At 37.5% G+C, this 12,280-nt stretch overlaps 1 protein-coding gene across 2 annotated transcripts in view; it reads right to left on the reverse strand.

The window, feature by feature from the left end:
* Positions 1 to 12,280, reverse strand: part of CCSER1 (coiled-coil serine rich protein 1) — a 1,488,482-nt gene that overhangs the window by 524,379 nt on the left and 951,823 nt on the right. The gene's annotated exons all lie outside the window — the stretch shown is intronic.

A 12,280-nucleotide genomic window follows, 5' to 3' on the forward strand; every position in this document is an offset into this window, starting at 1 on the left:
ACAAAATACAAAACAAATACATTATTATAAGCTATTTTAAACATTTTTTAGAAGTAGAAAAGTAAATATATACATACAATTCTAATATCTGATTATTTAGTTAAAGTTTTAAGTACATATAGAATATACAGAGCACTTTAAAATAGCTTTGGAAGCATGAAATGTATGCTTCATGATAGTTAACTCCAAACAGCTTATGAGTCAGAATTGTACGTGATATTTTAATTGCAATGTTAAATATACATGGAAGGGGTATTAAATTAAATCCTAAAACTTTTTTTTCTTCTTTAGATTTAGTTTATATCTATCTCCTTTATTTTATCACTCATTATGTATTTTTTACACTATAAAAAATACCTGTATATCACCAGAATGAAGGTTTTACTGGAAAATGTGAGAAACTTAAGCTCTCATGATTATAATACAATAATTTTTCTTCAGTATATAATTTTTATCTTGAAATTCCTTATTCCCAGCCTCCAAACAGAATCCAATAACATAGGTGAAAAGTAGTACCAAAATATATATATATATATGTATTTATTATTTTAATCAATTCTGCCATACTAATTTTTCTAGATATTTATTTCACAACAAAGATGGTAGAGAAGTTGTTAAAATTCAATACATTTTTGTTTAGTATTTAACATGTATTTATCAGATTTCCTATCATATATAGAAAATTTTAACTTTTCACACAGAAATCAAGGTGAGGGTGGGATGATTTGAGAGAATAGCATTGAAACATGTATATTACCATATGTGAAACAGATTGCCAGTCCAGGCTCGATGCATGAGATAGGGTGCTCAGGGATGGTGTACGGTGGGAGGGGGTTCAGGATGGGGGACACATGTACACTCATGGCTGATTCATGTGAATGTATGGCAAAAACCACCACAATATTATAATTAGCCTCCAATTAAAATAAATAAATTAATTTAAAAAAAGAAATCAAAACTAGTATTATAACAGTTATATTAAAAAGTTATTTTAACTAATTATCTTGCACGTGTTCATAGAAAACAGCTTTTTAAAGCTGGTTTTATAGTTTTAGATGAAGCATGAAGCAGAATTTAATATCTTTTCCTATGAACTGACGTCTTTCCTGAGGTAGATTTTTAAATGTGATTATCCAACTGTAATATTAATTTAGAAGACAGCATCTCTGCAAAATATTACTACTATGAACAACTGTTTTACTGTGTAATTTTTTAAAAACTGATCTTTTAATATTCACATAAATGGAGCAACGTGTATAACATAACGCACAAATCAAAATATTCAAAGCCATGACATGAAATGAATCAAACAAAACTACCTGGTAAACGTATACAATCTCATAAAAAATGACTACACTTCAGAAAACTACCCGCCTGCCTGCCGCCCTTCCCAGCCCCCCGCCCACAATGCTTCAAATGAAGAACTGTACATGTAGAGTTAAGCACTGGTGATTTCAGATCTGAATGATGCATTTTAAGAAGCAGGCTGCTGGGTCAAAGAGTATATATATTTTAACAAATGTGACCAGAATGTTTTTTTTTTAATTGTTGTTCTCACTAAAATGTTAAATGTTCTTTTAAAAAGATAACTATGAGAAGTGATAAATGTCTTAATTAAGGGGTATTCATATTTCTGTGCTGTGCTTAGTCGCTCAGTCGTGTCAGACCCTGCGACCCCATGGACTGTTAGTTCCACAGGCTCCTCTGTCCATGGGGATTCTCCAGGCAAGAATACTGGAGTGGGCTGTCATGCCCTCCTCTAGGGGATCTTCTCAACCCAGGGATGGAACCCAAGTTTCCTGCATTGCAGGCAGATTCACTACCATCTGAGCCACCAGAGAAGCCCCACGTCAGTTATGAACGTGAAAGCTGCTCAGTCATGTCCGACTTTTCATGGCCCCATGGACTATAGAGTCCATGGAATTCTCCAGGCCAGAATACTGGAGTGGGTAGCCTTTCCCTTCTCCAGGGGATCTTCCCAAGCCAGGGATCGAAACCAGATCTCCCACATTGCAGGAGGATTCTTTACCAGCTGAGCCACCAAGAAAGCGCAAGAATACTGGAGTGGGTATCCTATCCCTTCTCCAGTGGATCTTCCCCACCCAGGAATCAAACTGGGGTCTCCTGCATTGCAGGCGGATTCTTTACCGACTGAGCTGAGAGAAGCCTAGGTCAGTTATACTAGAACCTTATTACCTCTGGTCAATTGGATCTTGACAGCAGTCAGAAAACACTATATTTTAAAATCAGTATACCTATTAAAACCCACTCCAGTACTCTTGCCTGGAAAGTCCCATGGACGGAGGAGCCTGGTGGGCTGCAGTACATGGGGTCGGGAAGAGTCCGGTGCGGCTGAGCGACTTCACTTTCACTTTTCACTTTCATGCATTGGAGAAGGAAATGGCAACCCACTCCAGTGCTCTTGCCTGGAGAATCCCAGGGACGGGGGAGCCTGATGGGATGCCGTCTGTGGGGTCGCACAGAGTCGGACACGCCTGAAGCGACTTAGCAGCAGCAGCAGCATACTTTAAAATCAGCTATACCAATATATTTATTTATACCAGCAATATACATATTTATACCAGCAAAATAAACATTTTTGTATCCCAGCCAGCAATAGCTATTATAAGTTTTTCAAATTTTTTACAAGTCTAAAGGATACAAGGAGCTTTCTTGGGTGGCACTTGTGGTAAAGAATTTGCCTGCCAATGCAGGAGATACAGGGGACAGGATTCAATCCCTTTGATCCCTGGGTCAGGAAGATCCCCTGGAGAAGGAAATGGCAACCGGCTCCAATATTCTGCCCTGGGAAATCTCATGGACAGAGAAGCCTGGCAGGCCACATTTCATGGGACCTCAAAGAGTCAGACATGACTGAGCAGCTAAAACACACACAAAGGATATAAAGTGTCAACTCATTGTAAGCTCAAATTACATTCTGATGACTAGTGAGTCTGAACAGCTTTCATATTAATTGTCCAGCTGAATGTATTTCCTTTTATTTGCTTTCTAATATGATTTATATCAGGTGCTTCATGTGCTTCCTGGCGTTTGTTAAGAGTTCTTTGCATATGATAGATACTGACCTATGGTCTGTCCTCTGCCTGTCAATTTTTTCCAAGAATTTCTATTTTCAAAACAGAAATGTGTGAAATAACACCTCTAAATCTTCATAGTTTTTCTTTTTTTTATAAATCTATCACTCAACATGTACCCTAATAAAGAAATAACTCTATTTGGAGTGAAATTTCAAAAAGGGGAGAACTAGAATATTGTCCTGCTTCATTCCGTATTTCCAAGGCCATATTTGCCTGTTACCCCAGGTGTTCCTTGACTTCCTACTATTGCATTCCAGTCCTCTATAATGAAGGACATCTTTTTTGGGTGTTAGTTCTAAAAGGTCTTGTAGGTCTTCATAGAACCGTTCAATTTCAGCTTCTTCAGAGTTACTAGTAGGGAAATAGGCTTGGATTACTGTGATATTGAATGGTTTGCCTTGGAAACAAACAGAGATCATTCTGTCATTTTTGAGATTGCATCCAAGTACTGCGTTTCGGACTCTTTTGTTGACCATGATGGCTACTCCATTTCTTCTAAGGGATAGTCAATCTGATCACACGGACCACAGCCTTGTCTAACTCAGTAAAACTAAGCCATGCCATGTGGTGCCTCCCAAGATGGCTGGGTCATGTGGAGAGGTCTGACAGAATGTGGTCCACTGGAGAAGGGAATGGATAACCACTTCAGTATTCTTGCCTTGAGAACCCCATGAACAGTATGAAATGGCAAAATGATAGGATACTGAAAGAGGAACTCCCCAGCTCGGTAGGGGCCCAATATGCCATTGGAGATCAGTGGAGAAATAACTACAGAAAGAATGAAGGGATGGAGCCAAAGCAATAACAATACCCAGTTATGGATGTGACTGGTGATAGAAGCAAGGTCCAATGCTGTAAAGAGCAATATTGCATAGGAACCTGGAATGTCATGTCCATGAATCAAGGGAAATTGGAAGTGGTCAAACAGGACAAGGCAAGAGTGAACATTGACATTCTAGGAGTCAGCAAACTAAAATGGACTGGAATGGGTGAATTTAACTCAGATGACCATTATATCTACTACTGTGGGCAGGAATCCCTTAGAAGAAATGGAGTAGCCATCATGGTCAACAAAAGGTTAGGAAGCAACAGTTAGAACTGGGCATGGAACAACCGACTGGTTCCAAATAGGAAAAGGAGTACGTCAAGGCTGTATATTGTCACCCTGGTTATTTAACTTCTATGCAGAGTACATCCTGAGAAACGCTGGGCTGGAAGAAGCACAAGCTGTAATTAAGATTGCCAGGAGAAATATCAATAACCTCAGATATGCAGATGACACCATCCTTATGGCAGAAAGTGAAGAGGAACTAAAAAGCCTCTTGATGAAAGTGAAAGAGGAGAGTGAAAAAGTTGGCTTAAGGTTCAACATTCAGAAAATGAAGATCATGGCATTTGGTCCCATCACTTCATGGGAAATAGATGGGGAAACAGTGCCAGACTTTATTTTTTTGTGCTTCAAAATCACTGCAGATGGTGACTGCAGCCATGAAATTAAAAGACGCTTACTCCTTGGAAGGAAAGTTATGACCAACCTAGATAGCATATTCAAAAGCAGAGACATTACTTTGTCAACAAAGGTCCATCTAGTCAAGGCTATGGTTTTTCCAGTGGTCATGTATGGATGTGAGAGTTGGACTGTGAAGAAAGCTGAGAGGCGATGCTTTTGAACTGTGGTGTTGGATAAGACTCTTGAGAGTCCCTTGGACTACAAGGAGGTCCAACCAGTCCATTCTAAAGGAGATCAGTCCCGGGTGTTCATTGGAAGGAATGATGCTAAAGCTGAAACTCCAATACTTTGGCCACCTCATGTGAAGAGTTGACTCACTGGAAAATACTCTGATGCTGGGAGGGACTGGGGGGAGAAGGAGAAGGGGACAACAAAGGATGAGATGACTGGATGGCATGGACATGAGTGAGTGAACTCTGGGAGTTGTTGATGGACAGGGAGGCCTGGTGTGCTGGGATTCATGGGGTCACAAAGAATCGGACACGACTGAGCGACTGAACTGAACTGAACTGAATATACTGTCAGTCAAGAGAAAGCTTATGCTTTTTCCTTCTGTTTGAAAATATTATTACAAGAAAGGAATAAAATGGTAACAATACAGAGGGCATTTCAAACTTGTTTGCAAGGAGATAGCTGCTCCAATAAGGAAACATTAACTTGGATAGGGGGGGAGCTAACAGTTTGTACTATGAAACCAACTGAAGTTCAGAGAGAAACAGAGACTCAGAAGACAGATTAAATTTTTGCTGGTATCTTGTCCAGACTCTGTTGCTTTATCTTTCATTCCAACTTTTCACAGTAGTTTTTTAGGCTTCCTTCCAAAGAATGTGCTGCTCTACTAGTCTAAACAAAGCAGAGCTAATTAGATTGGCAAAGTGACTTTGTTAAGCATATGTCTTTGTACTTTGTAATTTTGATTTATATAAACACAAATTTTATACTATTAATCAATGGGTTTGTGACAGTGCCAGGCATTATTTCAGTGCAAAAACTATTTTAAATGAAGTTAATTTATATACAGAAAGAGTAGTAGGTTGCTAAATGGTTTAGTACATATATTTTTTCAATTACACATATATATACATGTACATATAAGCACAACAAGCACATGCACGTCTATGATATATATAAACACCCTTACTGATTGTGAAAACAAGCCCCTGAAGTAGGTAAGGCAGAGATTAAAAGTTTACAATGGAGGACACATACTTAAGGTTAGAGAGGTGACTAATACAAACAGTCAAAGAGTAAATGAATAGTAGACTAGGCCAATGCTCCAGGCTTCTGATAACCGATTCTATGCTCTACTCATTAAAAATCATCAAGATATGATAGAAATATAGAACTGAAATATATTTCTTAAGTTACAAATGAAGTAGTGCTTCTTTCTCCTGTATCTTTAAGATAAACATTTCATAAAATTATGAAATTAATAATTATTATTCATGTACCCAGAATAGATATTTCTCATTGCAATGATTCAGTTCTGGTACTTGAGTTCTTTAAGTCATTAGTATAGAGATGTGGTGGTTAAATCTGCTTTGCCCACAAGATGACACAATTTGGTTACTACTCTCTCATCAATTTATACTTCTGCCTGTGTCCTGCGATTATGTTTATTTTGTTTAATCTGGCCATTTAGTAATTAAGAAATAATATAGATGAGAAAGAAGAAATACAACCAACAAAGTTACCATAATGTCTCTGAACTAGAAAAACTGTTTTTTCTTTCTTTTTCTGTATTCTATACCTGAACATAGCTTCAACTTAAGTTCCAGAATCATATCACTAGGACTGACTTCCTGATTTCATCATTTGTTCATTATGTGACATTGGGTATGTTATTTAATTCCTCTAAATTTTTTATTTTATCATCAGTTAAAATTTCACAGAGTATGCCATATAATGGACTCAACTCAATGTCCGGAATGTACCCAGTTACTTTTATTATTTCTAGATCCACTATGTCTGCCTCTAAATATCATTATCACTTTTAGAACTCATAGTGTTTTCTTCCTGGTTGAACCCTAGAAACTGTTAAATATCTTTCAATGAACACATATATGTTCATTTCTTATTGTGTTCAACTTCTCTCAATTAAAAAAGTTGCTTATTAAATTAATCAACATTAATGACAGTCACTCCTAGTTACTACAGTATTAAGAAAAGCTATTAAGATGTCCATGTCTTTACTCTTGTGTACCTCTAAGGTCAATTTTTAGTCTTTTAAAAGTATCCTTTAAGCATGTTAAGTCCTAAATATCCCAGACTTTAGCTACTATTAAGAGTTTTATCACAAACAATTTTTGTTTAAGCTCTTATTATGTCAGTAATGGATCACTAAGCGTGGGATGAACTCATGGAGAGTTACAAGGAATCACGTTATTTGATTTTCTATGACCATACATAGTGCAATGTGTACTTGAAACTCAAGTTAGAGATTTTTGGAACCCATAATTACTATAAAGAATTGCTATTCTACCATATAAGCTCATTTCACAAATCATTCTATTTTGGACTCCCAGTAAATTTTTAAAATGCATGATTTCATCATGAGTAGGATTTCTGGAAGTTGTTTGCCCATCACAAAAGTGAAGGAGAGTGTATAATGATGCTCTTCAGAAGGATATTAGATTATTAAGTCATTATGTACAATTGTACATGAGACACTCATTACAGTCCCTCTCTTTTACTACTGCCTATCCCTGAGAATTGGAGGAGGCAATGGCACCCCACTCCAGTACTCTTGCCTGGAAAATCCCATGGACGGAGGAGCCTGGTAGGCTGCAGTCCATGGGGTCACTAGGAGTCGGACACGACTGAGCTACTTCACTTTCACTTTGCACTTTCAAGCATTGGAGAAGGAAATGGCAACCCACTCCAGTGTTCTTGCCTGGAGAATCCCAGGGACGGGGGAGCCTGGTGGGCTGCTGTCTCTGGGGCCGCACAGAGTCGGACATGACTGAATCGACTTAGCAGCAGCAGAAGCAGCATCCCTGAGAATAGAGACTCTCTACCATCAAATAACAGAAATTATATTTTAATTGCAATTATATTTAAGTCCCTTTTTGTAACACTTTATAGACAAAAACACAGTATTTGATATTTGAATATTATATATGTTTTCCTGAATTAGATTTTTATGCAAGTATAGTAAATTGAGGAACAAAATGTAAAGAGATGACAAATATATTTTTAAATGTCTAAAGAAAATAAATGAGGGGAGAAATATTATTTATTAAGAGTTATACATTTTATATGATGTGTATTTGATATACACAACATGGTTTAATCACTGCCATCTACCTTTTTTAATAGGTCATTCTTGACTTTATCTCAATTAATTAGAAGGCAAAATTAATATTCACATAAATATAATAAATACCTTTTAATAACTATAGAGTAGATAATTGTAATTAAGTGTTAGTTGCTTAGTCGTGTCTGACTCTTTGCGACCCCATGGACTGTAGCCAGCCAGGCTCCTCTGTACATGGGATTCACCAGGCAAGAATAGCAGAGTAGGTTGCCATTCCCTTCTCCAGAAGTATTTGTTATCATACAATTAACTAATACAAGTGATTTTTCAGTCAGGGCTCAATGAATATCTTCTTTATAATAATTTTTTTGAGATAGGATAGGAGCTCATAAAGTGATAAATTTATGCAAAAAGGGGAAAATGAGGGCTTAGTGTTTATTTTAGTGCAAATTAACATGTACATGTTGTTGCTAAAAGTTTGATATAGATGAAAAGAAAAGACACTTTAAGATTCCTATGGATTTGAGCTTATTTTTTGGGTAATATTAATGTATGGCTTAAATAAATTTAGGCTACCTACACAATAGCTGCCTAAACACCTCTTTCTTTGGACACCAACATATATCTAAAATGTCTTCTATGGGATTAAAATTAAGCAGTGATTTCCTACCCAAAGCTGAAGTCTCACCTATAGTCTCAGCAGTGAAACAGATTCAAGTTCACAGGGGGAATCTGAAGTCTAAATGCCAGTAATAATTATGGAGGGGCCGGAGTGGGGGTCACAGGAAGAAAACAGAGCCAAGAATTAGGAGCAGAGATAGGTTCTGATTGATAGAAATGAGTGGGAAAAGGAACTGGCTATTTGATACAAATTGTATCAAAACAACTTGTAACTTTTACATCACACATACAGGCATGCATGTGTGAACAAACTGAGTCAATATGTGGCTTGGTTATTCTAGGCATTATATTTTAGTGCTTCCCATTTAACTTTTTAAAATTTTTACATGTATTGTTAAATAAATAGGTACTGAAAACAGTCTCATGTCCTACCATGGATCTTGTTTAAACCCAGACTAAGGCTGGTGGTCTACTGTCGTGCCATGCTCAGCCGTGTCTGATTCTCTTCAACTCCATGGACAGTAGCTGGCTAGGCTCCTCTGTACATGGGATTTCCCAGGCAAGAACACAGGAGGGGGTTGCCATTTCCTTCTCCCCAGGATCTTCCTGACCCACAGGTGGAACCTGTGTCTCCTGCATTGTAGGCAGATTCTTTACTGGTGACCCATCAGTGAAGCCCTTTGGGGGTGTCTACAGGACAGGTTATTTCTTACTCAAGCTGCATGTCCCTTTGCCTGTATAATTAGCTGACAATGTTTCTCACTAATTCATCAGTTATAAGTCTTCCATCCCACTTTTATCTTCTAGAAACATACTAAAAGCTCTCATCTGCCGAGGACATGCAGTTATTTTATTGTGATTTTGGAATTATATTTATAAAAAATAATTTCACTGGCATTTCAAGGGGTCTTATGAAGGAAAGCATATTTTTACACCTTGTATGAATAGAGAAAATTTCCAGAATTCCAAATTTCCTGTAGGAACAACTGATTGAATAAAAGTAACATTTAACAGTGTGGAAAACTAGAAGAGGAGGAGATTTTAAACAGAAGATTACATACTGAATATTAGTGAAAAAAACGAGGTTATCTTTCTATCCTCGTTAATGTACACACCAATCATGTATTATAAACCAAATAAGGAGAGATTTAATTAATTTTACCTTTACAAATAAGCTCTCTTGCAAAAGTAGACTAAAAACATGAAGATCAAGGCAATGTCTTTTTCTTTCTTCTAGTTTAGATTTTATAACTAAATGAAAAAGGACAATTAACAAGTGAAAAGGAAAATCACTGACAGTTTCAGAATCATATTTTCTAACAAATAAAGAACTATGGAATGGACCTTAGCTGTGACAATTTTAATCAATCAAACAATGTTTGCTCACCCTCAGGGTGCTGACAAGAATCCATACTGCTTCTCAAATAACCTGAGTTGTATGGGAGTGATTTTTGAGAACCAAAGGTTTGGGAACATTATAAAGCACATGTACCGAAACAGGTTGCTTGGTCCTTAGTTTTAAAAAAAACAAAACACATGCAATTTACTTATAAAAGCCAGGCATTTTGTGCTTGCAGACTCTATTCTGCTTCATTTGTGAATGATCTTAGTTTTTTTTTTTTTTTTCCTTTTTAACTTAAAAACATGGAAGCCTGGAACACCTGGCATCTGTCATGTCACACTCAAGTATTACAAGTGAAGGCATTGCCCATATCTAGAGATCTGTCTCACTAAGTCATGAGGATTCTTTGCTTTTAATTATCTCCAAGTGAAGCATGTCTGCCCCAGTTTGCATTAAGTATCAGAAATGAAACATATATTTTTCAGAGTTTCTTTCTCCAATAAAATCTACAAAGTAATGCAAGCTTTTTTTTGTTTTTTTGTTTTTGTTTTTGTTTGTTTTGTTTTTTAAGTAATATAGACATTGCACAGGCAACAGGGATCAAGATCATCCTGAAGAAAAAAAATGCAAAAAAGCAAAATGGCTGTCTGAGGAGGCCTTACAAATAGCTGAGAAAAGAAGAGAAGTGAAAAGCAAAGGAAAAAAGGAAAGATATACCCATTTGAATGCAGAGTTCCAAAGAATGGCAAGGAGAGATAAGAAAGCCTTCCTCAGTGATCAGTGCAAAGAAATAGAGGAAAACAATAGAGTGGGAAAGACTAGAGATCTCTTCAAGAAAATTAAGAGATACCAAGGGAACATTTCATGCAAAGATGGGCACAATAAAGGACAGAAATGGTACGGACCTAACAGAAGCAGAAGACATTAAGAAGAGGTAGCAAGAATACACAGAAGAACTGTAAAAAAAGATATTCATGACCCAAATAATCACGATGGTGATCACTCACCTAGAGCCAGACATCCTAGAATGTGAAGTCAAGTGGGCCTTAGGAAGCATCAGTACAAACAAAGCTAGTAGAGGTGATGGAATTCCAGCTGAGCTATCTCAAATCCTAAAGGATGATGCTGTTAAAATGCTGTACTCAATATGCCAGCAAATTTGGAAAACTCAGCAGTGGCCACAGGACTGGAAAAGGTCAATTTTCATTCCAATCCCAAAGAAAGGCAATGTTAAAGAATGCTCAAACTACCACACAATTGCACTCATCTCACACACTAGTAAAGTAATGCTCATAATTCTTCTAGCCAGGCTTCAACCGTACACGAACTGTGAGCTTCTGGATGTTTAAGCTGGATTTAGAAAAGGCAGAGGAATCAGAGATCAAATTGCCAACATCCGCTGGGTCATTGAAAAAGCAAGAGAGCTCCAGAAAAACATCAATTTCTGCTTTATTCACTATGCCAAAGCCTTTGACTTTGTGGATCAACACAAATTGTGGAAAATTCTGAAAGAGATGAGAATACCAGAGCACCTGACCTTTCTCTTGAGAAATCTGTATGCAGATCAGAAAGCAATAGTTAGAACTGGACATAGAACAACAGACTGGTACCAAATAGGATAAGGAGTATGTCAAGCCTGTATATTGTTACTCTGCTTATTTAACTTATATGCAGAGTACATCATGTGAAACACTGAGCTGGATGAAGCACAAGCTGGAATCAAGATTGCCGGGAGAAATATCAGTAACCTCAGATATGCAGATGACACCACCCTTATGGCAGAAAATGAAGAACTAAAGAGCCTCTTGATGAAAGTGAAAGAGAAGAGTGAAAAAGTTGGCTTAAGCTCAACATTCAGAAAACTAAGATCATGGCATCTGGTCCCATCACTTTATGACAAATAGATGGGGAAATAGTGGGAGTTTTTATTTTTGGGGGGCTCCAAAATCACTGCAGATGGTGATTGCAGCCGTGAAATTAAAAAATGCTTACTCCTTGGAAGGAAAGTTATGACCAACCTAGATAGCATATTAAAAAGCAGAGACATTACTTTGCCAACAAAGGTCTGTCTAGTGAAGGCTATGGTTTTTCCAGTAGTCATGTATGGATGTGAGAGTTGGACTACAAAGAAAGCTGAGCGTGGAAGAATTTATGCTTTAGAACCATCGTGTTGGAGAAGACTCTTGAGAGTCTTGGACTGCAAGGAGATCCAACCAGTCCATACTGGGGGAGATCAGTCCTGAGTATTCATTGGAAGGACTGATGTTGAAGCTGATACTCCAATGCTTTGGCCACCTGATGTGAAGAACTAACTCATTTGAAAAGGTGCTGATGCTGGGAATGATTGAAGGCAGAAGGGGATGATAAGAGAATGAGATGGTTGGATGGCATCACTGACTCAATGGACATGAGTTTGAGTAAACTCCAGGAATTGGTGATGGACAGGGAGGTCT

This window comes from Bos taurus, chromosome 6, assembly GCF_002263795.3.
Source record: "Bos taurus isolate L1 Dominette 01449 registration number 42190680 breed Hereford chromosome 6, ARS-UCD2.0, whole genome shotgun sequence".
Classification (NCBI taxonomy): domain Eukaryota; kingdom Metazoa; phylum Chordata; class Mammalia; order Artiodactyla; family Bovidae; genus Bos; species Bos taurus.